Raw genomic sequence first — 24983 nt, 5'->3', positions numbered from 1 at the left:
CTTGGTTGCTGCAGCATTGGGACATAGGGGTGGGAGGCATCATGCTCTCCAAAACAGAGGTAGAAATTGGCCACCATTACCATGCACTCTTCCCTGAGACAACAACTTCAGAACTGCTGTGACAATCCAGGAAACTATACCCTATTAGAATGGGTGATGTCCGCCATTTGTACAGTCTGGCAGAATGCTGGAGACTTTCCAGGGGCAGTGATTCAGTGGCAGTCATTTTCTGAGCTGTAGAAGTTACTCCATAAACTGGGTATGAGAAATGCTGCTTTCAACCTAAGATCCCATGGGCCAGATGAAGAAGTGTTTACAGCAGGGATGAGGGATCATCCCCTTCTGGGTCACTAGTGGCTAGCTTGAGCTTCTTTGTGGGGCAGACCATCAATGCAGTTACACAGATGGCGGCAGATTTAGGAGAGCTGGAGACAGTGCAGGACGGTAAGGTTGTGAGGGCTGCTGCCTGTGCTGTCCCCCCACCAACTAACAAGAGAAACGGGCCTATAAAGTTTACCCAAACACAGATATGGGTAGATTTGATTGCAGCCAGGGTAGGTAGGGAGAAATTAGATGGCAGATCTCATAAAATCCTGCTAGAGCTTTGGCAGCAGCTTAAGTCAGAGCAGAGGTTCCAGCTGTTGAAAAAGCTGAGGAAGCGGATGGCCCCAGCAGCTGCCAAGTAAATGGCTGGTACTTAGGTTGCAATGTTGCAGGATCACTTGTTGGAGGCAGCTGGGAAAGAGAAGGAACTCTAAGACCATTGTCCCAGTTTGAATAGGGGGAAAGCTGAGGGACCCATCCAACAGGGATGGGCATGTGTAACTGTCAATCTACTGATCTTCTTCTAATGTGCAGTAGGTATTGTTAGAAGATAATAAGTGTTTTTTGTTTTTGTTCTTGTTTTTTTTGCAGCAACAGCAGCTAAGAGAACTGTTAAGATGACACAGGCCTTGACTTGCCAGGGCCTGTGAGCTTCCTAAGGGGTTTGGATGAGGCTTCTGGCAATGGAAATAGCATATATGGAAAGGTGCTGAGGTCCATTATCAAAGAGCTGTGTGGCTGGTTGCCTGTAATGGACTTTCACCTTGGGTGATTTGCATAGACAGCTGGGCTGTCTATTGCGGACTGATCACTGAGCAGTATAATGGACTCTAGGATGCGATCAGAGGAGGGCACCAGCTCCCTTGCTGAATGAACATACCACCTGTGGACAGTACTACATCGCTCACAAAAATTAAAGGATATTTTACTGCTTCATATTCATTTTGAAATATACCCTAATTTTTGTGAGCAGTATATGAGAGACCTTGATGGGGGAGCAGTGGTACCTGTGGAGTCCCTCTTGCACCAGGAAGTTGCTCCTATCCAGGTGCGGAAACAACCAAGGACATTTTCTTCAATGGACACATCCTTGGACTATACAGACCCTCCTACCTACCATGGGGTAGGGGGCTAGAGGTAGGCCTCCAGTTAACTCTTTGGTCAGAGTGCTCAGGGAGACATTGTGAAGGACTCCTTTGTAATTACCGTGATTATTGTATAACTTATGCTATTGCTGTAGTCTGTTTTTTTTATGTAATGAACCTCACTCCTTGCACAGGGACCATTGCAAAAGATACCTGTCATGTAGGTTGTGAAGCAAGCAACACTAAAGGGGTGGAATGTTGGAAAAACAGATGTGTTAGGCTTGCTTGCTGGCTTATAGGCTGCAAAAACTTTGCCTGATAAATGCGTGAGCACATGGCAGCGCCACATGTGTATAGTCTATGTAAGGCTCTGGGTGCTTGCCCTCAGGGCAGATGGCATATTGCAGATGCCCAGATTGCCTGCCCATCACTGTGAGGGGTCATTTTGCTGTTTGTTTTCCTGAGATAAAGCACTTTTCCCTCTCTGTCTGCTTATCCCCCGTTGCGAGAATCTATTAAATGGGAATGGCCTAACGCTTTCTGGCCCCACAATTTCTCTACCATCTTCCTGAATCCACTGCGGACCTGCCTGGTCTCGGCCACCAGCATTACAATATCTTTCCTAGTTTATATACTGGATAAAAAGAATTAAACTATCTCACAGAGAAATTTTTAAAAATAAAGCTTTGGCAGTGATTAATTTAAATTCATTCAGTATTATGTAATCTTTGAAATACAACAGTTGTTTACTCTGCTTTGATTTCTAAGCTTTCCTTTGATGGTAAATATTAATATTTATCATTTTTCTGATGTTGGACTAATGAGAATCTTAAGTGTTATGAGAAGGCATTTAAATATTACAGTACGATAGATGTGTTTGTTTTCTAATTTATATTCCTCTGTCTTTGACATCAAGAAGCATTAATCTGTGTGCTGAATCCTGGGCCGTTGTTCATCAACATTTTCAGTAAACTTTAGATGGCCAGAACTGAAGGCTTGTACATTTCTTTGATGACCAAAGAAAATATGACAATCCAACAAATAACATAGTACTACAGGAAAGATCCAGCCTTGATTCTCAGAGAGAAACATGGCACATGTATAACAACTAGCCAGCAATAGCAGACAGAGCAACGTTTTAGGTTTAATGACAGCAATCACAGGTAATGCGAATTGAGTACTGACTACACAGCAAGCACTTTAAGGCATGCTTTACATCATTAATCTCACCTGATCCTCACAACAACTCTTAAGAACTACATAGTCTGACCATCTTCATGTTACAGAAAAGTGAGATGCAGGGGAGCCAAAGATGGCGATGGAGTAGGCAGACGTTCCAAAGGACCAAATTGAATTACAATTTAATTTAAGAACAACCGTCTTGACATGTCAACTTTGGACTAAACAAAGAGGAGCCTATAACCAAGGATCACAGAAGAAGCCACAACAAGACTGACAGAAAGGATACAGACGTGGAAAGGGCTGTCCTGCTCCTAGGAGCAATCAGTGGCTGAGGGTCTGGGGGACTATCACTGCAGGGAAAGTCAACCTTGAGAGGTGTGGGTGTTCAGCCCCAGGCCAGGAGCCCAGCCTAGAACCACACAGCCTAGAAGAGGTGCCCAGACAGCATTTGGTCGTGAAAAAATCTGGGTTTCTGTCTGCAAGAAAGAGACAAAGCTCTCAGAGATGCAGGCTTCGTCTTAAAGGGCCAGTGCAGAAAATCTCATTCACAGCCACTTACCTGTGCTCTGGCAGGGGAGAGCTGAGAGGCCTAGAGTTGCGTGAGGAGAGTGTAAGGTTAGAGGCCCAGGGAGAGACTGTAGGGGAGAGACTGTAGGGGACAGCCACCGGAATCCCTGTCCTGAGTCATTCTCCAATACTTCAGTCACCATCTTTCTTGGGTAGAGCAGTCCCTTCTGAGCAGCAGCATCCTGGGGAAAAGCAAATACTCCACCCTGGGGAATCTCTTCTGCCACAATCATGGAGACTGGGTTGTGCTGAGAAGCCAGGAAGCAGGGGGCACATCAATGACTCAGTTTTCTGGTGTTGAGGCCGAGGCTTTTCCCTACACACTCCCAAGTCTAAGACCGGTCATTCTGCCTCACGGGAGAATAGTAGAAACTGTCCGGTCTGCAGACAGACCACACCTTTAGGTCTCAGAGGCCACACCTACAGGACTCCTGGGGCCAAACCCTACTGAGGTCTATGAAAATGTCTGGACAGACTGACATCTGGGGCTGAGGGGCGTAACCACACCCACCACCCTTCTTAATCCCTGAATTGCTGCAAGCTCTAGACTCTACCAGAAGCTTTTTTCAGTGGCTAAGCCTAACAGGCAGCTAGCAGACAGGCTACAGAAGGTGGAACTCAGGGAACCTTGGCCTTTTAAGCAGATCTTCCCCCAGGCCCAGAGTGGATAAAAGCCAGCCTAGGTTTGCAACTTGGTATTTCCATAAACACCAGGGCCCAGCAGAGGCAGCCACAAACTTTGAATTGCTTGTAGCTCTAAGAAGATTGCTGTGGGCCAGTCACAGCAGTTTTTCCCACTGTCTGCACCAGGTTCTATGGGTGGAGTGCAGAGCACATTCCTAGCAGCTGCGGCTGATGCAATGCTGTGAGAATACTCTAGCTCCCAGAAGCCTCCTGGGCACACCAAGGAAGGAAGCTCACCCGCTATAAGGAAGTGACTTAGTGCCAACCACGCAGCTCCCTGATCTTTTCAGCCATTGGCTTTGAGGAACACACTGTAACATCCTATAGGCTGAACCCATCTATATAAGCTTGCGTACTTCCTGAATAAAGTGGATCTGCGTCCCTGAACCTGGTCCCCAGAGTCGGGTCTTTGCGTCTCCGTCATCCTCACCCCCAGCAGGACTTGCCCACAAGGTTCCTGTCAGGGAGGCCTGGGGCTGGCATATCCAGGGACCAGCTGCAAAGAGCATTGGTTCAGGACCTAACAACCCTTGCTAGAGTGGTATCCAATGGAAGGGCTCCTCACACCTGGCTAAGCTGAGGCTAGCCTTCTCTCTGTGATCAGCACCAGCGCAGCAGCTCATGTGCACTGGATTAGGGTGGAGCTGCATAGTCAGCCAGCCTGGGTGCTGGATATCCTGCCCCACTGGCCTAGGTTCCACAGGGGGAAGGGAGAGAGGCTTGGAGCATGGACATTTAAAGTGTGAGTTCCTGTGAACCTATTGTTGGAACTGGTCAAGGGGCTTAGCTAATTTCAGTAGAGGGGGCACAGTCAGCCCCAGAAGAGGACTCTCTCAGTCTTCCACCCTGAGACCTGAGTTATACAAGCTGTAAGAACTTCTGAAGAAGGGCCTCTTAGCCCCACTCAATCTGAATTTGCTGCTCACCTTGTTGGGGAGAAATAAAATTTGAGTATCCAGCAGTGGGTGAAGGATCAAGCTCTGGAGTAGGAGCCGCATTATCCATACAGAGCTCCTGACTAAGAGAACCCTAAGTAGGGGGTCCCACTAACATTGTATTTACAACCTCAACTTCCCTAACCAAACAAGCCTGCAACCTGTAGAGGGGTTGGTTGGGTTAGGCCAGTCTGAGCCCACACTATAGCCTTTCTTCAGAAGACTCTGTGGGAAGACTAAGCAGCTGCAAGAGGAGGTGGAGTAGCTGAAAAGTGGAGTCAAATCTTATAGAGCTTGGGGCTTTTACGGAGCTGCTGTCATTTCTAAGCAGGAGGAAGCTGTTCCTTATACACTGGTTGGCCCCTCTCACACTACCCAGGCACAGAAAACAGTGACACAAGAGAAAAAAGGGGAGTACCTAAAGACAGGTAGTCCCAGCAGGTTACAAATAACAGCTGATGCCAACCCAAGAAGATCTATAACCAACACAATGGATAATGGGTGGGAGACCAGCACCAACCCTAGACTCAGCTACCTACACAAGCAGCACACCAAAAGGAGGAGTCTAGCAGGCACCAGACACTGTGCAGAATAAATGTTCCCAATAGGACAGACATTGCACAATGTGTTTAATACACATGATCAAGGTTGACCCTTAGAGCCAGCCAGCCTGATGGGATAACCGTACCCACAAAAGGACCAACTGAATTCATTACTCACATGCAACAAGAGGGAAAATAGTACCCTCAAGAAGCATTCCTAGAACAAGAAAAACAAGTGGCCTGGAGGTCAGTACCACTGAGCCCATCTTCCTCATAAAGACAACACAAGAAGTTCAAAGTCAGACAATGCTACCTAATACACAGACAAAATTGGCAGACAAAGAAATGCAACCCAAATGAATCAACAAGAGAAATTCCCCCCCAAAAAAGAACTAAATGAGGAGGGCAGACAGAGATGGAGTAGGTGGACGTACCAAATTCCACCTCCCAGAACCAAAGTGGATTACAACTTAATTTTAAGCACTATCATCTGGAAAAACCAACTTTGAACTAAACTAAGAGGACTCTTTAACCAAGGAACACTGAAGAAGCCACACTAAGACTGGTAGGAAAAGCAGAAACGTGGAAGGGGCTGCCCAGCTCCCAGGAGTGAACGGCAGCCAAGAGGGACTGGCATGGCCGGAAGTGAGTTTACCGGAAAGGGGAGGGTCCTGGGCCCCAGGAACAAAGCCCCAACCTGCAGCCCCAGAGCCTAGAAGAGGCATATGGACAGTATTTAGCTGCAAAACAAGTCAGAATACTGTTTGTGAGAAAGAGAGAGATTTCTCAGACCCAGAATTCTTCTTAAAGGGACCATGCAGAAAACCTCTTTCACAACCACTAACCCGGGACTCTGGGAGACTGGGCGATGTAATCTAGGAGAAGAAGACCAGAGTAGCAGGAAGAGAGTGTAATCTAGGAAGCACAGGGAGAAATACTTTGAGGGACACCCACCCTAACCCCTGGGCTGAGTCACTCCCCAAATCTGGAGTGAATATTTCCCCTGGAAACAGCAATACCAGCAAAGGGAAGCAGGACACCAGCCAAACAAACTCTCCAATGGCACTCTTAGCAGAGACGCTTAGAAGCAGGGAGCCATGAGAGATACAGTATTGAATGCTGAGGTCTGAGCAGCAGCACCCCACTCACACTGCTGAGGGCTCACCAGAGGGCCAGCAGAGGCGGGATGCAGAAGCGCAGTCTCCTCAGTATGGGTGGAAGCAAGGCCGGCCATGACTGAGGCCCAGCGTGAGCTCAGTCTCGCCAGGCAGGGGTGGAAGGGGCACATGAAAGCACATGAAAGCAGTCCAACCCAGCTGCTGGCTGGATAAGCAAAAATGTCCTGCCTGCAATCCCACCTTCAGGGGAAAGGCGAAAGCCAGGGAACTACAGAGACATGCTGCTGAGCACAGGCATGCAGCCCCATCAGACCCATGGAGCTGGGGCTTGTGGATGGCGCGTGAGCGCAGCTCAGCCTGCAAGGGCAGGGAGAAAGCTGGGAAACAGGCAGAGACCCACGGCTGAGCATAGGTGTGTAGCCCTGCACATGGTGCCAAGGCTTGCAGCCCAGATGTGGCATAAGCTCCCAACCATGGCGGCAAGGCAAAGGCCAAGGCTACCTGAGGCTTGTAGACCCAGGCACGTGAACACAGCCCCTCCAGTGAAGGAGAGGCAGAAACCACAGCAACTGCCACAGCAAACCAGCACCAGCAATGCCCAAACCCAAACACCCGAGGCAGCAATAGAGAGGGTGGCAGGCCTGCAGACAGACCTATGGAACACAGAGGCCACACCCATTGGATTCCCAGTGGCCAAAATCTTATACACAGACAAAATGGAAAGGCAGAAAAATGCAACTCAAATGAATCAAGAGATATCCCCAGAAAAGGACTTGAATGAGTCAGATATAACCAAACTACTGGATGCAGAGTTTAAAATAATGATTATTAGGATGCTAAAAGATCTTAAAATAACAATAGATAGACATAACAAACACCTAAATAAAGAGACAGCAAGCATAAAAAAAAATTAAAATAATAAAAAAGAATCAGTCAGAAATGACAAATACAAAATCAGAAATGAAGAACACAATGGAAGGAATTAAAATCAGGATGAAGCTGAGGATCAAATTAGTGAGTTAGAGGACAAGATAAATGAAGGCATGGAAGCAGAGCAGCAAAAAGAAAGACTCAATAAGTCTGAGAAAATTCTAACAGAGCTTTGTGACAATGTGAAGAGAAATAACATTCACATCATAGGGGTTACTAAAAAAAAAAAAAAAGGGATAGAGACCTTGTTCAATCAAATCATAGCTGAAAACTTCCCAAAATTGACTCAGGAAAAAGTCACACAAGTTCAAGGAGCACAGAGAATTCTATTAAAGAGAAATCCAAAGAAATCTACACCAAGACACATCATAATTAAAATACCAAAGCTAAGAGATAAAGAGAAAATATTAAAAGCTGCTAAAGAAAAAATGGCTATCACTTACAAAGGAGCCCCCATAAGGATGACATTTTACTTCTCAACAGAAACAATTGAGGCCAGAAGAAAATGAAAAGAAATATTCAAAGTAATGCAAAACAAGAGCCTACAACCAAGACTACTTTATCCAGCAAGGCTATCATTTAAAATTGAAGGAGAAATAAAAAGTTTCCCCCCCCCAAAAAAAAAAACTCAAGGGACTCATTACAACCAAACCAATGCTGCAAGGAATGTTAAGGGGACTATTGTAAACAGATCAAGGTGGGAAAATACAGTAAAAAGGAATATAGCTTTAAAGAATAAAATGGCAATAAACAACTACATATCAATAATAACCTTAAATGTAAATGGATTAACTGATCGAATCAAAAGACACAGGGTAGCTGCATGGATAGAAAACAGAACCCATACATATGCTGTCTACAAGAGACATATCTCAAAACAAAAGATGCACATAGACTGAAGGTAAAGGATGGAAAAAATATTTCATGTCAAATAAAAATGAAAAAAAAAAGCTGGGGTAGAAATACTTATATCAGACAAAATGGACTTTAAAACGAAGACTATAGTTAGAGATAAAGAAGGTCACTACATAATGATAAAGGGAGCAATCCAAAAGGAAGATATAACCATTATAAATAACGATGCACCTAATATAGGAGCACCTTAATATATAAAGCAGACTTTGATGGATTTAAAGGGAGAGATCCACAGCAATACTATAATAGTTGGGGATTTCAATACCTCACTAACATCACTAGATAGATCCTCAAGAAAGAAAATTAACAAAAAAACAGCAGACTTAAAGGATACACTAGATCAACTGGATTTAATAGGTATCTTCAGAACCTTTCACCCTAAAGCAGCAGAATATACATTCTTTTCAAGTGCTCATGTAACATTCTCTAGGATAGACCACATATTAGGGCACAAAAGCAGTCTCAACAAATTTAAGAAGATTGAAATCATATCAAGCATTTTCTCTGATCACAATGGCATGAAACTAGAAATCAACCACAACAGAAAAACTGAAAAACACTCAAGTACTTGGAAACTAAATAGCATGTTATTAAATAACAAATGGGTTAACAACAAGACCAAAGAATAAATAAAAAAATTCCTAGAAATGAATGATAATGAGCATACAACAACTCAAAATTTATGGAACACAGCAAAAGCAGTCCAGAGAGGGAAGTTCATGGCATTACAGGCATACCTTAAGAAGCTAGAAAAAAACTCAAAAAAACAACCCTGTATCTAAAAGAATTAGAAAAAGAACAGCAAGTAAAGCCCAAATGTAGTAGAAGGAAGGAAATAATAAAGATCAGAGCAGAAATAAATGACATAGAGGCTAAAGAAACAATACAGAGGATCAATAAAACCAGAAGCTGGTTCTTTGAAAAGGTAAACAAGATTGATGAACCTTTAACCAGACTCATCTAGAATAAAAGGGAGAGGACTCAAATAAATAAAATTAAAAATGAAAGTGCAGAACTAATAACTGACACAACAGAAATACAAAGTATTGTAGGAAATACTATGAAGATCTATATGCCAAAAAATTGTACAACCTCGATGAAATGAATATATTTCTAGAAACATACAATCTTCCAACACTCAATCTGAAGAATCAGAAAACCTAAACTGACTGATTATAACAAATAAAATTGAAACAGTTATCAAAAAACTCCCAGCAGCCTGACCTGTGGTGGCGCAGTGGGATAAAGTGTCATCCTAGAATGCTGAGGTTGCCAGTTCGAAACCTTGGGCTTGTCCAGTCAAGGCACATATGGGAGTTGGTGCTTCCTGATCCCCCCTTTCTCTCTCTCTCTCTCTCTCTCTCTCTCTCTCTCTCTCTCTCCCTCCCTCTAAAAATCAATAAATAAAATAATAAAAAATAGAAAAATAGCTCCCCCAAAAAATTGTAAAAAAAAATTTTTTTAAATAAAAAAAAAAAAGAAGAGAAGAAAAAAAACTCCCAGCAAACAAAAGACCTGGACTGGATGGCTTAACAGGTGAATTTGACCAAACATTCAAAGGAGAACTAACACCTATCCTTCTCAAGCTTTTTTTAAAAATTCATAAGGAGAAAAGAATTCCAACTCTTTTTATGAGGCAAGCATGATCCTCATTCCAAAACTAGGTAAAGACACTATAAAGAAAGGAAACTATAGGCCAATATCCCTGATGAACATAGATGCTAAAATTCTCAACAAAATATTAGCAAACTGGATCTAGCAATACACCAAAAAAAATCATACATCATGAGCAATTGGGATTTACCTCAGGGAGGCAAAAATACATATTTTATTTAAAAATGTATTGTATAATAAATATGTATTTTCCGATGGCTTTAGGCGACCCCTGTGTTTTGGTCGTTCGACCCCCGCCGGGGTCACGACCCACAGGTTGAGAACCGCCGCTGTACATAGAAAACCCTAAAATAGCAGTAAAAAAACTACTAGACCTGGTAAATGAATTCAGCAACGTGGAAGAATATATAATTAATATTCAGAAATCAGTGGCATTTTTATAAACCAACAATAGACTGTCTGAAAGAGAAATTAAGAAAACAATCACCCTCACTTTTGCAATAAAAAGAATAAAGTACGTAGGAGTAAATTTAACCAAGGAGGTAAAAGACTCGTAGTCGAAAAATTATAAGACATAGAAAAAAGAACTCAAGGAAGATACCAACAAGAATAAACATCATTAAAATGTCTATATTACCCAAAGCAATCTATAAATTCAATGCAACTCCTATTAAAATACCAATGGCATACTTCATAAATATAGAACAAATATTCCAAATATTTATATGGAACCAAAAAGAACACGCATAGCCTCAGCAATATGGAAAATAAAGAATAAAGTGGGAGGTATCCCACTTCCTGATATCAAGTTATACTACAAGGCCATTGTACTCAAATAGTTTGGTACTGGCATAAGAACAGGCACATAGATCAATGGAACAAAACAGAGAACTCAGAAATAGACCCACACCTTTATGGTCAATTGATATTTGACAAAGGAGGCATAAGAGCATACAATGGGGTAAAGACAGTTTGTTTAATAAATGGTGTTGGAAAAATTGGACAGGTACATACAAAAAAATGAAACTAGACCACCATTCATAAAAATAAACTCAAAATGTGTAAAAGACTTAAATATAAATCATGAAACTCTCTGATATCTCTCGTAGCAATATTTTTGCTGATTTATATCCATGGGCAAGTTAAATGCAGCACAAAATAAACAAATGAGACTATATCAAACTAAAAAGCTTTTGCACAGCAAAAGACACCATAAACAAAATAAAAAGACAACCCACAGGTAAAGTCAGTAGCCACAGCCACCATCACAGCCGCCTGGCCTATGCAGGTTTGCATTTGATTCGGACAGACGGTAATGAAACAATGAAGCCAAGAACTGGTGGGCCATTCATTACCTTTTAATCCTAGCTTGCACCTGGCGGGCAAGAAATACACACAGTGGGAAAACACTTCCCTTTCCATTCGGGGCTCCCAAAGCCACTGACTTATCCAAGTTTCCTAGAATCAAAGATTTCTACCTCACCAGCCTTATTCACCTCTGTTCCCCATCTCCTTCTCTCTGCACAAACTAGCTTCTCCTTCAGCACTCCACCATCTTGGCTGCTTCTCCTCTCCTCATGTGGCCTTTCTCTGCTCTCCTCTCTAATGCTAATCTCAGGAACCAAGAGAGAGCAAGCTCCCAGTCTGCCCCACTTTATAGTGTAGAAACCAAAACCTTTAATCCAATATACAAACAAGGAAGTCTCTGATACAAAGTCACTCATCTGAGGCATAATAGAATTCCTCATGAGAGTGCACCACCCTACATCAAAAAACGTGGGAAAGGCTTAGTCCCAAAACCAAGTCCCAGGCTACAAGAATCCTGCCTGCCCACAGCCCACCCCCAACACACATTAATATAATCATGCCCATCCCAAGCAAGAAGGGCAACCAATACCATCACCTGGGTGATGGGCTTCCACGTGGGCAGTGCCATCTTTAACAAAGTGGGCATAATATATTTTATCTGCCCAACAGCACACAATGGGAAAACATATTTGCCAGTACATCTATCTGATAAGGGGTTAATAACCAAAATTTACAAAGAACTTCAAAAACTCAACACTAGGAAGGTAAACAATTCAATTTAAAAATGGGCAAAGAGACATTGATAAGAGTGTGGTGGTTACGGGGGGAGGGGGGGAGGGGGAGAGGGAGAGGGAAAGGGGGAGAGGGAGGGGCACAAAGAAAACTAGATAGAAGGTGACAGAGGACAATCTGACTTTGGGTGATGGGTATGCAACATAACTGAATGACAAGATAACCTGGACATGTTATCTTTGAATATATGTACCCTGATTTATTGATGTCGCCCCATTAAAAAAATAAAATTATTAAAAAAAAATGGGCAAAGAACTGAATAGACACTACTCCAAAGAGGACATACAGATGGCCACTAGGCATATGAAAAAATTTTCAATGTCACTAATCATCAGAGAAATGCAAATTAAAACCACAATGAGATACCACCTCCCAGTTGTCAGAATTAATCTCATTAACAAATCAAGACACAGTAAGTGCTGGTGAGGGTGTGGAGAAAAGGGAACCCTCCTGCACTGCTGGTGGGAATGCAGACTGGTGCAGCCACTGTGGAAAACAGTATGGCATTTCCTCAAAAATTTAAAAATGAAACTGCCCTTTGCCCAGCTATCCCACTTTTAGGAATATATCCTAAGAATCTCAAAACACTGATTCAAAAGAAGAAATGCACCCCCATGTTTATTGCAGCATTGTTTACAATAGCCAAGATCTGGAAACAGCATCGGTGTCAGTCAGTGGACAAGTGGATTAAAAAGTAATAGTATGCAGCATAATCAAATGTCAAAATAACCTGGAGATGTTTTCTCTGAACATATGTACCCTGATTTATCAATGTCACCCCATTAAAATTAATTTAAAAAAAAAAGCGGTGGTACATATACACAAATAGAATAGCACACAGTCATTGAAAAGAAGGAACTATTGCCTTCTGTGGTGGCATGGATGGGTCTGGACATCATTATTCTAAGTGAAACAAGCCAGGCACAGAAAGAGAAACATCATATGATTTCATTTATATGTGGAACAGAGGACTGCTGTCAGAGGGAAGGGGGATAAGGGGATGGGATCAGAGAAGGTGAAGGGATTAATAAAATTATATATATCGTATACATAACACATAGATACAGATAACAGGACAGGAAATCCCAGAGGGAAGGGGGGAGGGAGTTAGGGGGAGGGGGGACAAAGGGGGTGTAATGGGGGACAGGGGGTGGGAGGTGAGGGTGTTATATTGAGTGAGACACTTGAATCCATGTTAACACAATAAATTAAAATTAATAAAAATTTTAAAAAAAGAAAACTGAGATGCAGAGAGGTTGAGTACTTGCTTGAAATTGCACAGCTCATGAGAAGCAAAGTCAGAAGTCATTCCTCAGAGCCTGACAGTGAGTTCTTCTCTATACTCTTTTCCTTATCAGCCTCTCCTTGACTCCCATCATTTGAATATTCCAATGACCTGTGTAGTATAAATAACCCATCTGCATGGAGCAGCATCCTGCAGGGCAACCAGGGACTTTCAGATCCTGATGGTAATGATAAGACACAATTCATTCAGTCTGTCATAAGCCATGCATTGTTCTAGCACAGGGATACAGCAAGAAACAGGACCAAGGAGACCCCTGTCCTTGAGGAGCAAACTTTCTAGAGAGAAAAAAGACAATGTTAATGCAATAAACAAGGCATTATCTCCAATAAGGGTAAAAAATGGGAGGTAGTACAAGTTCAAGACATGGTAAGAGGGGCTGTGGTTGAGTGCTTCTGTCCATTTCACTTACTTATACTCCCTCATGCAACCAAGACTTAGCTAACCGAAGAAGTAATCGAAGACAGCCCAGAAGTCTTTGAGTCTATTGCACAGTACAAAGTGCAATACTGAAGTCTAAGTGAGGGACCTAGACCACTTACCATATGCTGTGACCAGGTGCTGGGAAAATAGCAAAATAGCCACGGACCCTGCCTTCATGGAGCTTACAACCCAAAGGGAAAAGACTCATTGACCAAAACTTAGAGGTTAAATAAAAGCTATAAAAAAGTGTAAGTTGGCCCTGGCCGGTTGGCTCAGCAGTAGCGCATCGGCCTGGTGTGTGGGGGACCTGGGTTCGATTCCCGGCCAGCGCACATAGGAGAAGCGCCCATTTGCTTCTCCACCCCTCCCTCCTTCCTCTCCGTCTCTCTCTTCCCCTCCCGCAGCCGAGGCTCCACTGGAGCAAGGATGGCCCGGGCGCTGGGGATGGCTCCTTGGCCTCTGCCCCAGGCGCTAGAGTGGCTCTGGTCGCGGCGGAGCGACGCCCCTGGAGGGGCAGAGCATCGCCCCCTGGTGGGCAGAGCGTCGCCCCCTGGTGGGCGTGCCAGGTGGATCCCAGTCGGGCGCATGTGGGAGTCTGTCTGACTGTCTCTCCCCGTTTCCACCTTCAGAGAAGTGCAAAAAATAAATAAATAAATAATAAAAAAATAAAAAGTGTAAGTCAAGGAAGCAAAAGAGGACCTAACCTGGAGAGGACTAAGAAAGAAGATTGTCATTCTGCCACTAACTCTATGACCCAGAGCAAGTTTTGTCCCCTCTTTAGAACCAGCTTTCCAACTTCCTTCAAGCTCTTAAATTCTTTGAACCTATGATTCCAACATACGAACACTGTATGTTACTGTTTCTTCTACCAATCACTAGATCCCAAACTTCTTCCTCCTTCCTCAGTCCCTCTCATTCTGTTCCTCTACACCCTACAGCAATGGCTTTGTTCTTGATTTTCACTGCTTCATGGCAGAGATGTCAGATCAGGAAGGACATGGGCCTGACACCCCATCGGGGTAAGGAGTGTGTGTAACACACACTCTGGGCAGAACCCCGCTGAAGGCAATGGGAAGGAACCAGGTTACATACATGGTACCTAGTGTCTGAAGAGCACATGAACAGGTGAAAAGGAGATGGCAGGCATCAGAGAGGCATCAGCCAAGACCATTACTGATGTCTGGCAAGAGGGAAGGGAAAAGAAGACTGGAGGCAGGCGCTCAGAGGACCAGGTCAGCAGGTCCTCCTCTCTGACTACCCTATCTCAGTAGGTTACCTCTTTCAGGATCACAGTACCTTACTCTGTCTTGCCAGTACTTGGCATTTTATAATTACATTTGTTTGCTTGCTTGCATATTGTTCATCTCCTCCACAAGACTCCTGAGGGCAGGGGCTGTGCCTGCCTTGTTTGTTGATGTGTAACCAAACCTAACACAGTGCCTGACATAGAATAGTCCTCAGTAAATACTTACTGAGTGAATAAATTAATGATGAACAAGGAACATCTCATATCCAAGGGGAACTGGCAAGAACAAATCTGGGGCTTAGGAACTAAAACTGAGGTACCAGAAAGGTCAGAAGCTGCTGCCAGGCTGTCATCCCACACTCCACCTGCCTGCTTGTCTTAACTGCAAGATATTACCTACTTCCAGATCCTGGGCCCACTCTCCACTTGCCTGCCATCCATGTGGACTGCTCCTACTACACAACCCAGTGAATGCCAGGTAATAAAAGCTGTTGTGCAAACTCATCACATCCAGGAATTAGTATTCAGTCATTAGAGTAGCTAATATATGCCAAGGACATTCTACATGCAATCTTACCTCACCCTCCACAACATCCACAAGTAGTTACCATTATAAGCACTATTCTAAAGATTAGGAAACAGACATAGCCAAGAAACTTGTCCATGCTTACACATCCAGGAACAAACACAACTACATGCTTTGGGTCTATGGATCTGAACCACTGATCCACAAAATAATACAAATGTAATACATAATAACATTAATAAAAATAATACATTTACTTATAAGTTTCTATATGAGATACTGTGCTAAAATTTTATATAGATTTTCCCATTTAATTCATACCTACCTATGAGGTAGGGACTATTAAGTTCATTTTTATTTTTAAAAAAACTGCAAAGTGCATTGTTCACAGTGGCCAGGACATGGAAACAACCAAAAAGCCCATCAATAGATGACTGGATAAAGAAAATGTGGCACATATACACTATGGAATACTACTCAGCCATAAGAAATGATGACATCGGAACATTTACAGCAAAATGGTGGGATCTTGATAACATGATACGAAGCGAAATAAGTAAATCAGAAAAAAACAGGAACTGCATTATTCCATACGTAGGTGGGACATAATAGTGAAACTAAGAGACATTGATAAGAGTGTGGTGGTTACGGGGGGGAGGGGGGAATGGGAGAGGGATAGGGGGTGGGGAGGGGCACAAAGAAAACAAGATAGAAGGTGACAGAGGACAATCTGACTTTGGGTGGTGGGTATGCAACATAATTGAACAACAAGATAACCTGGACTTGTTATCTTTGAATATATGTATCCTGATTTATTGATGTCACCCCATTAAAAAAATAAAATTATAAAAAAAAAAAAAACTACAAAGTAAAACAACTGGTGCAAGGTCACCCTCAGCCTGTTAACAGTGATACTTTTACTTGTAAACTCTAAACAACATTATCGTCACAGGGAAACAGAATGGCAACATAGTAGAAGCCATAAAGACCTAGACCTTGGCTAAGCCAAGTGTGGCTGGTAGATTAGCAGCGGCTGCCTCATCTGAGAGTGTTAGAAATGCAGAAGTTTCTGGCTTCACCTGGACCCTTGCCCATAGTTATGGCCAGTCCCCAACCCATAGGAGTGGGACCCAGCTGTTCCACCTTCACTTGGAAGCCAAACACAGCTAAATTCTCTAGGCCAGAGAAACCTTGGCCTGCTGCCTTTTGGAAATTCGAGAGGCTAGAGCAGTGGTTCTCAACCTGTGGGTCCTTCGACCCCTGCCGGGGTCGCGACCCACAGGTTGAGAACCGCTGGGCTAGAGGAAGCCACAGCTTAGGGAAGCATGCTGCCCTGCTCAGAAGGCATAAGACAGGGAGGGCTCAGCTGCAGATTTCTCTGTGGCCCTGGGCTCTGGAAGCTTCCGTGCCTTGCTTTTATCCCCTCAGCCAGCAGAACCCAGAAACTAGGATTTCAAACTGCAGCAGCCACCAGCAGCTTTTGTATCCCAGGATTGCTTCCCCACTGCAAAGGCATCAGGGCCTCCCACTAATCAGGGGCGCCCTGTGGGTACAGCCATTCATGCTGTGTACTGCACAGGGTGCCATTCCCATATACATTTGTAAACACAAAACACATTCCCTCCCCTCACCCAACCATCTTTTGGTTGTTACACCTTTCCCACACTGCATTTGTTTCTCTCTGGCTTTTCCCTGCTCTCCTCAGGATCACGACCTCTCCCTTCACCAGTCTGTCCCCAGGACAGATTGAACAAGAGGTGCAAGTGGTCCAGGGCTAAAGGACCTATTCCTCTGCCAGTCCTCCAGGGCTGCAAGCACATCCACAAACTCCTGCTTCTAGGCCTGGCTTCAATTTCTCCTGGCACACAAAGAAGGTACTGTCCTGCAGTTAATGGGAGACAGGACAGCAGCAAGGGTTCTTTTGTTCAAAACTGAACACATGAGAAGACGTCAGAAAATGTCTTGCAGAAAATGAAATTTTTCTTACCACAAATCGCATAGTCCAGTGATTAAATGACTGCAGAACATACGTTCCTCCAGCCCAGGCCCAACTAAAATATGTATGCACTAAACCTCAGGAGGGAGTACTGATACTTCCCATTATCTATGATGGGTTTTAGCTCCAATCACTGTGAGTCTGAGAAATTGAATATACTGAATTTTAATGGAAATCTGATTGTTAATAAAAAAAAGGCAAATCCATATAAACAACACTAATAAATAAATAGAAAGACTCAGAGTCTTTGAGTTCCAGAATACTGCCAAAGTGCAAACCTCTTAACCAGCTTCTCAGTTTTATCTTCAATTACTGATTATTTATTACTAAAAGGAAACCTTAGCACACACACAGACTATCCTAAACTATGTAGTTTTTTTAACTGTATTAAACCCTCCAACAAAAGCACTGTTTCCCTCTCTTTTTCTTTTTCTCTCTATTGAGTCAACACAGCAGAAAAACAAAACTACTACAGGTATACCTTGGAGATACTAAAGATTTGGTTCCAGATTACAGTAATAAAGCAACTGTTATAACAGAGTGAGTCTTAATCCTTTTCCTGGTACACAGTATTGCCTTTAGTCTGTAAATAATGCAGCACCTGTAGAGCGCAATAAAACGAGGTACACCTGTACATGTGGAATGACCTTGTGAGCAGAGTAGGAGCTCACAAAATGCTAAAAAGGGAAATCATGGTGTTGGGCAATAGAAATTCAGGCCAAGAATGCTTCTGGATCCTGAATATGAGGTTTTTAATATAAATATTCATATGCAAACATAAATAGACACATTTTCTGTAAAGTAAAAAGAAAAACTTTTAAAAGGAAAAGGTCCACGTATATTATGGATAATCCAGCAAATGAAAGGTATTTAATCAAATTAGCTTAATTATTCTACTCTGAAATTGAGAGTGTGGATAACTATAAAAATATTTTTAAGGAAATTAATCTTTATAATAGGTACACTCTTTGAAAGTGGTTCATTTCAAACTGCAATAAATTAGAATGTAAGAATGTTACAAGTAAAAACACTTTGTATTTTCTATAAACAATAGTTTAAACCTTTTCAATAATAGACATGCATGGCTCATGAAAGCATGCAATTCAGTTTCTTCTGAACATGATTTTAATGGGTTAATACTTTTTTTTTCAGCCATGATGAATGGAACAAACTAAATACCAGGAAGAAACTCAACACACAGGAGAACCCTGACTCAGGTCAGGTACAGCTGGAAAGATCCAAGGGGAGGGGTGGCCAGAGTCCTCCACAATGACCTCAAACACATACAGCCCAGTGCACAACCGGTAGTCAGCTCAGATTCCATGAGAGCTCCGTGATGAGGCTTATCATCTCTTCCACTCCCAAAGCTTTCAAATTGCTACTTTCTATACATAGTGCTCACAAAAATTAGGGAATGTTTCAAATGGAATATAAAGCAATAAAAAGAAGCATTTGATTCTTTTTTTTATTAAGCAAGAACATCAGAAAAGCAAACAAGTCAAAAAAAAGTTGTTTGATTATGTAAATGAGATGCAAAACCAACTTTTATTTCATTGGTGAAAATGCACCACACACACAAAAAAGGCTGAAAGTACTGGAGTATCTGCACGTTCCCCGATTCCCTAATTTTCGTTCACCAGAAGGGCTTTCACTTGTTTCAGGGGTCTCAAACTTGCGGCCTGCGGGCCGCATGCGGCCCGCCGAACAATTTTGTGCGGCCCGCAGACTAATCCACAGGCTTACTTAATTTTATCCAAAATACTTTCAACTTCGTGGATTAGTCTGCGGGCCGCACAAAATTGTTCGGCAGGCCGCGAGTTTGAGACCCCTGTACCTTATTCATGTTGTTAGAATCAGTGATTCTCATTCCTAAATGCCCTTCAGAATTACCTGAGAAACTTAAAGAAAATACTAATGCCTGCCTCCCACACTGATTTTAATTTATCTGGATGGGACTGGACTGGTCTGAGGGGATTCCAACTTGCAAGAGGGTTGAGAATCACTGGTTGGAAAGCAGTCCAAACCAGTTAAAGTTATGTAAAGAAAGAGGCACTATAATTGGGCTAAATAAATTTATATTAGGTGCCTCAAATTCACATCTTAATCAGAAATAATACGGTACTTTAAGGATCCCAGAATTTTCCCCCTCAAATTTATATAGACTCAATTGCCCTCTCACAAATTCATCATTCATACTGCATCCACACATTTTAGAAAACAAATCCAACCATTTCATTTTTCCACTTCAGACTGTTAAATGGTTTCCCAAATGCACTTGGAATTAAGTCTGAAATTCTTTTACAATACAGGTAACTACACTCTGCATAGCATTACCAATGTCTGCCTCTGCAGCCTTGTCACCCCCACCTCCTCCACGCATTGATTTTTATATCCCAGACTAGAGACCTTCTTTCTGCTCATCAAATCCCAACATGTCCTTCCTTCCTGCCTTACTTTGACATCTCCCTTCCCTACTTTTCCTTCCCTCCCTCCCTCTCTCCCTCTCTCCCTCTCTCCCTCCCTCCTTCCCTTTCCTTCCTTTGCTCCCGCCCCTCCCTTCCCTTCCCCTCCCTTCCCTTCCTTCCTTCCTTACTTCTAGCTCTCCCCTGCCTAGAATGTACTACCACTCACCACCATGACCCCTCCAAGTCAGCCACATTCACTGCTGTGTCGTCCATGTATAATGATGGCACAATGCCTGGTACAGAGCTAAGAGCAGGAAAGTGAGCAGAATAAATATGTTTAGGGTACTGAGGACCTCAGCCCTTTCCTTTGTCCATCTGCAATTTGTTCTGGCTGTGATCCTCATTTCGCTTTCTCTGTCCCTGTCCCCTGCATCACCCCTTTTCTCCACTTCAACTCCTTGTCAGTAAGCTCATGGCTATCGGAGATATCAGCTTAGAAAGGAGTACGGCCATGTCCACATGGCCACTACCCCGGGATTACTCACCAGATGCTCCACTTTAATCCTGAGGCTCCTGGGACAGGCCCAGGCCTTTCTAGAAGTAGACAGAAGGCCCACTGACAGAAGCAGGCTGCTTTTCAATATGAGATTTAATATATAGATGAAACCATAGATCAGGGACCTCTAAGCAGGCAGTGCAGAGCCAAAAGCTTCACTATCTGTCTGCCCACATAAGAGAGTGTCACTGTGCTGACAAGATGGGTTATCAAAAGTTGTGGGTAATTTCACATTTGAAATGTGATGGCCAGGCTTACTATTCTAAGAAAACAAGTGGCAAATCCTTTCATAAAACAGATACCTGACTTAAGTTTAAATCTTGAGCAAATCTGATATATTTTCAAATATCAAGTTTACATTTAATAAAAGTAAGAGCTGCTATTCATCTATTGAATACAAGCTGTTAAGTGCCTGACACATGTTGAAAGCTTTAAGCACAGTATCTTATGTAATCTTTATCATCACTTTATGAGGTAGAAATACTTAGTATTCTATTTTATACAAGAATCCAAGGGCTAAGAAGCTGCCTAAGAGGCAGGGATGGGATTTAAACCATAGGCCTCCAGTCTACCACTCTCTATTGTTTCTCTGCTATGTTTTGCTATTGGATCTCTTTTTCATTTGAGAAGTTACAGAAACTGACATTTCCAAAGAAACAGCCCCTCAGAGGATGAGCTCAAAGGCTGAGATTTTTCTCTACAATGTAGACATTAAAAGGAAGGTAACCTGCTACAGCTATTACAGGGTGGGCAAAAGTAGGTTTGTAGTTGTTCGTATGGAAAATAATACAGTAATTAATAAATAATAGTACAAGAATAAACTCTGTGTTTTACATCCTCACAATTGTAAACCTACTTTTGCACCATCCTGTATTTCAAAGCTGCATTTCTACATGAAGAGAAAACTAAGATTCAAGGAAAAGATATGGGAACAGAGCTCAGGGTGGTTACAAATGCAATTCCTCAGATACTTTGTCAGTGTCTCCCAGTTGTCAAGCACCATACCGAAGCCGAGGGATCAGACTGTCAGCTGGGAGAGTGCTGGTGCGTATGGGGCAGTGGCAGGGGTGACAGGGGATGGTGGGAAGAATGTCCCCCATAATGACTATCTCAGGAATGTTTAGCTACTAATTTACAAGGCTTGTTATCTTATTATGTAATTATGTAAAATCATCTTTCACAAAGAAGAGGTGTGAGTTGTCTGCTATATTATCTGTGAATATGTTACTGAAAGGGCCAATGTATCTTCTAAAACAAAACTTTTGTATAATTCAAACAACTCACACAGTCATTTCTGATACCTTATATTAGAGTGTTAGATTTTAACATATGTGAATGCAAACACAGTGCTATATTGTGTTCTCAAGTGTCTGAAAGAACAAAAGAGAAAAGAGTATCAGGAGCCAAACAGGACTTATTTCCGAAACAGAAATGGAGCATATTGAAACTACATGTATGTATAGACAGGGACACAAAAACATTCTTCCAGCATTCTATCAGGCATGTACAGGAATAAAGCAAAGACAAGTACACCAAGTAAAAGAAATTGCAAGCTTTACTAAAAGGTCGCATATAGTAGTATGAGGCCTCCAGAATCCTGCCTCTTTGCAAAGAAAGGATGCTTTTGACACAAGGGCATGAGATGAAGACCATGGACCACTGTGAACTTCACTCCTCTCATTTATAAAATTAAAGAGTTCGATTCGATGATTTATTAGGTCCTTCCAGCCCTAACCCATTAGCTACTGTTCATCCAGGAGGCTCAGCACCTAAAGAGAAATAAGCATATAAACATGCCCAAACAAATTTGTTGAATTAATGAGATACTACAACCTTACTAATAATAAGAAAAAAGACTTTACAACAATTGGTCCTGGTCTGTGGCCTAGAGAGATCAGGGAAGAAACCATTTTCTAAACAGCCTCATCTCTGGTGTTCCTGCTAGCTGACTGCTGGTAGCATGAAAATAACCCTGGACTTGGAAATAAAGCATTGGGGTCTAGTCTCATTTCTGATACAAACCAACTATTTGACCTTGGGCAAACTATTTTACCACCTGGGCTGGTTTCCTCATCTCTAAAATGAAGATATTAGAAAGCTATATATAACTAGCATTCATGGAACCTTTACTATATGCCAGGATCTGTTTCAAGATCTTTGCTTAGATTTAAATGATCTCAAAGGTTTTTGCTGCTCTAAATGTTTAGTGTCTACCTAGAGGCAACACGGTATCATAGAGAGATTCCAAACCCTATACTCAGGAGGTTGAGCTCCCTTTCACTCTGAAAGGCAAGGGCTTTTTCTAAGCAGAGACATGCTGATTAACTTTCCTAGTTCTCTAATATGTAAAATGAATATGGTTATCTCTTGCATATAGCTTTTGAGAGCATTAAACTACAATAACTAAAGTAATATATATTTATATCTATTTATTTGTTAAATATGTTACATTTTATGTCTAGGTTTGTGACCCTGGATAAATCATCTTCTCAAGTTTTCTTCCTCATCTACAAATGGGAGATACAATGTTATTTAAAAAGATAATATGAACATCGTCTGTAATTTACACCTCCGACTGTTAGTTGTGTTTGAGAACACACATAATCCCTAACACTTGAAAAAGCGTATACAACAATCCCCTATCTAGTACTTGGAAAAGTACAAACTATCAGTGACAAGAAGACACATCTTTACTGAACATGTATCTCTAGTTCCAGATCACAGCAGGTGGACGCAAAGGCTGGCAGCCAGGAGCACAGGGCTACAAGGAAGTTGGATTTGCGAGTCAAGGGTCGATGCCACGAGTGGCTGGAGGTGAGACTTCATCTCCCAGGAGACACCTCGCCGCACAAAACGGCACTCTGAAAGGCGGAGTACTAGCCCTCCGCAAAACAAGAGGCGGGACTCAAACTCCCAGAAGCCTCCGCCGTAAGAGGGAGCCCTAGGAAAATTCGGTAAACACCTGTCTTAACAGGTGCGAGTTGGGGCCGCCGTCGGTAGTCCCAGACCCAGCTCAGGTCAGAGCCTTTCTGAAACAACCATTGGATCCTGCACAATTATGAGAAATCTAAAAGAATAAAGCAATAAATTGGCAAATTTTCACAAGCAAGAATTCATTTAGATTTTGGTTCCAGGTAGCATCCTTGGGCCATTTAAGCAGGGAGCTTGGAGCTCTTTTTTCCATTTGAGCACTGTGAGTGACTAGTCCAAGGTCATAGAGCAGAGGCAGAATTTGATCGTAGAGAGGAAGCTGTAAATCCAACTTCAGTTCCGCTAACCTGCCTCCTTCACCTCCAGTGCCCGCGATAGATAAAACCTTTTAATTCTTTCATATTTTCGAGTAAAAACATAAAGCCATAAAAATATGTGTAAGGAGGGCCAACAGAGTACTGAATTCTCCCACCATGACGAATTCCATGCTTTTTTGTGTTATTTTGAATATTAAGTGTAAAATGATCTCCCGAGATACTGCCTTCCCTGTCCCTACTTGGTTCCAGTCCCGCGCACGTGCTCAGCCCCACCTTCCCTTGGGGAACGCAGATCTGGGTGGTTAGCATGGATCTGTTGGGGCAGAGATCTGCTACTCGCCTATGAAACTGGCAAACCACCCAAAAGCTGCCAGTGCCAACTACACCACCATGGCCGGAACTGAGGAGTCCTTGGAACACCTGGCGTGGCCCCGTGCCTCAGTTTACCCAATTATACAAAATGCAGCGGAGAAGGGAAGAGTCAGAGTTTGGGCCAGCGCTCAGTAACTAGCCCTGAAAAGGTCTGAGGGGTGGGATGTGGCGGGGAGTAAGGGTTTTCCTGACAGACCCCCACATTGCGCCGGCCCAGTCTCCGCCCCACTGGGCCTCCAGGGTTATGACAGGACGCGCGCGGAACCCATACCCGCGCCCCAAAACACTGTTCGCCTTATGCTTGCCCCGCGCCCCTACCTTCCAAGATCTTGGCAGCTGGGAAGTGCAAGGAGGGAGCGCGGGGCAGGAACACCGCCTGGGCGTGTGCCCACGGGGGTGGCTGCCTGAAGGGCCTGGGAACAGGGCAAAAACTCCCGCGACGGGACAGGGCAGAGCCGTTACTACAATTCCCAGACAGTTCCGCGGCGGGGGCGGGACTCAATGTGGACGCTCGTCTGCGGACAGGCGCAGGGACCAATAGGCACAGAATATCTGCTACCATCGGACCAATGAGAAGCCATAGTGACAGTAACCCTGTTCAGGGGCGGGAATACTGTGCCTCTCCACGGAGGAGGTGAGAATCCCTGTGGAGAGGAGTTTTTGTCATAAATCGCACAATCTTTGTTTTTTCCAAATTGAAGAAGTAACAGAATTCTTTAAAATGTGTGCATTTTTGCTCCCCTTTCCTCTCAAACCAGACCTTCCTTTATTTATATGTAAGAACAGGGGCTTTCCGGCCCTTATTGATTCAGTTTACAGCTACGCTCCGCGTTCCTTTGCTTTCTAAATAAAATTGCACTGCAGGTTTCCTGCCCCTTTTATGTAATTTTTCTCTTTGGCACTTTTCCTTAC

At 43.1% G+C, this 24983-nt stretch overlaps 1 protein-coding gene and 1 long non-coding RNA gene across 2 annotated transcripts in view; one reads left to right on the top strand and one right to left on the bottom strand.

Annotated features, from left to right (window-relative positions):
* FHIT (fragile histidine triad diadenosine triphosphatase) overlaps positions 1-24525 on the bottom strand; it is a 1915768-nt gene extending 1891243 nt beyond the window's left edge. Inside the window, exon 1 of the mRNA XM_066245666.1 lies at positions 24390-24525. The gene's annotated coding sequence lies outside the window, so the exon portion shown is untranslated. The remainder of the gene's footprint in view (positions 1-24389) is intronic.
* Positions 1327-18692, top strand: LOC136314293 (uncharacterized). Its single transcript, XR_010727295.1, has 3 exons — positions 1327-1461; positions 15375-15446; positions 18643-18692. It is a non-coding gene; the product is annotated as an uncharacterized lncRNA (long non-coding RNA).
* Positions 24526-24983: the final 458 nt, after the last annotated feature.

Source organism: Saccopteryx bilineata, chromosome 10 (genome assembly GCF_036850765.1).
Source record: "Saccopteryx bilineata isolate mSacBil1 chromosome 10, mSacBil1_pri_phased_curated, whole genome shotgun sequence".
NCBI lineage: Eukaryota > Metazoa > Chordata > Mammalia > Chiroptera > Emballonuridae > Saccopteryx > Saccopteryx bilineata.
The sequence above is the reverse complement of the archived record's forward strand: the minus strand, read 5'-3'. Positions and strand labels throughout refer to the sequence as shown.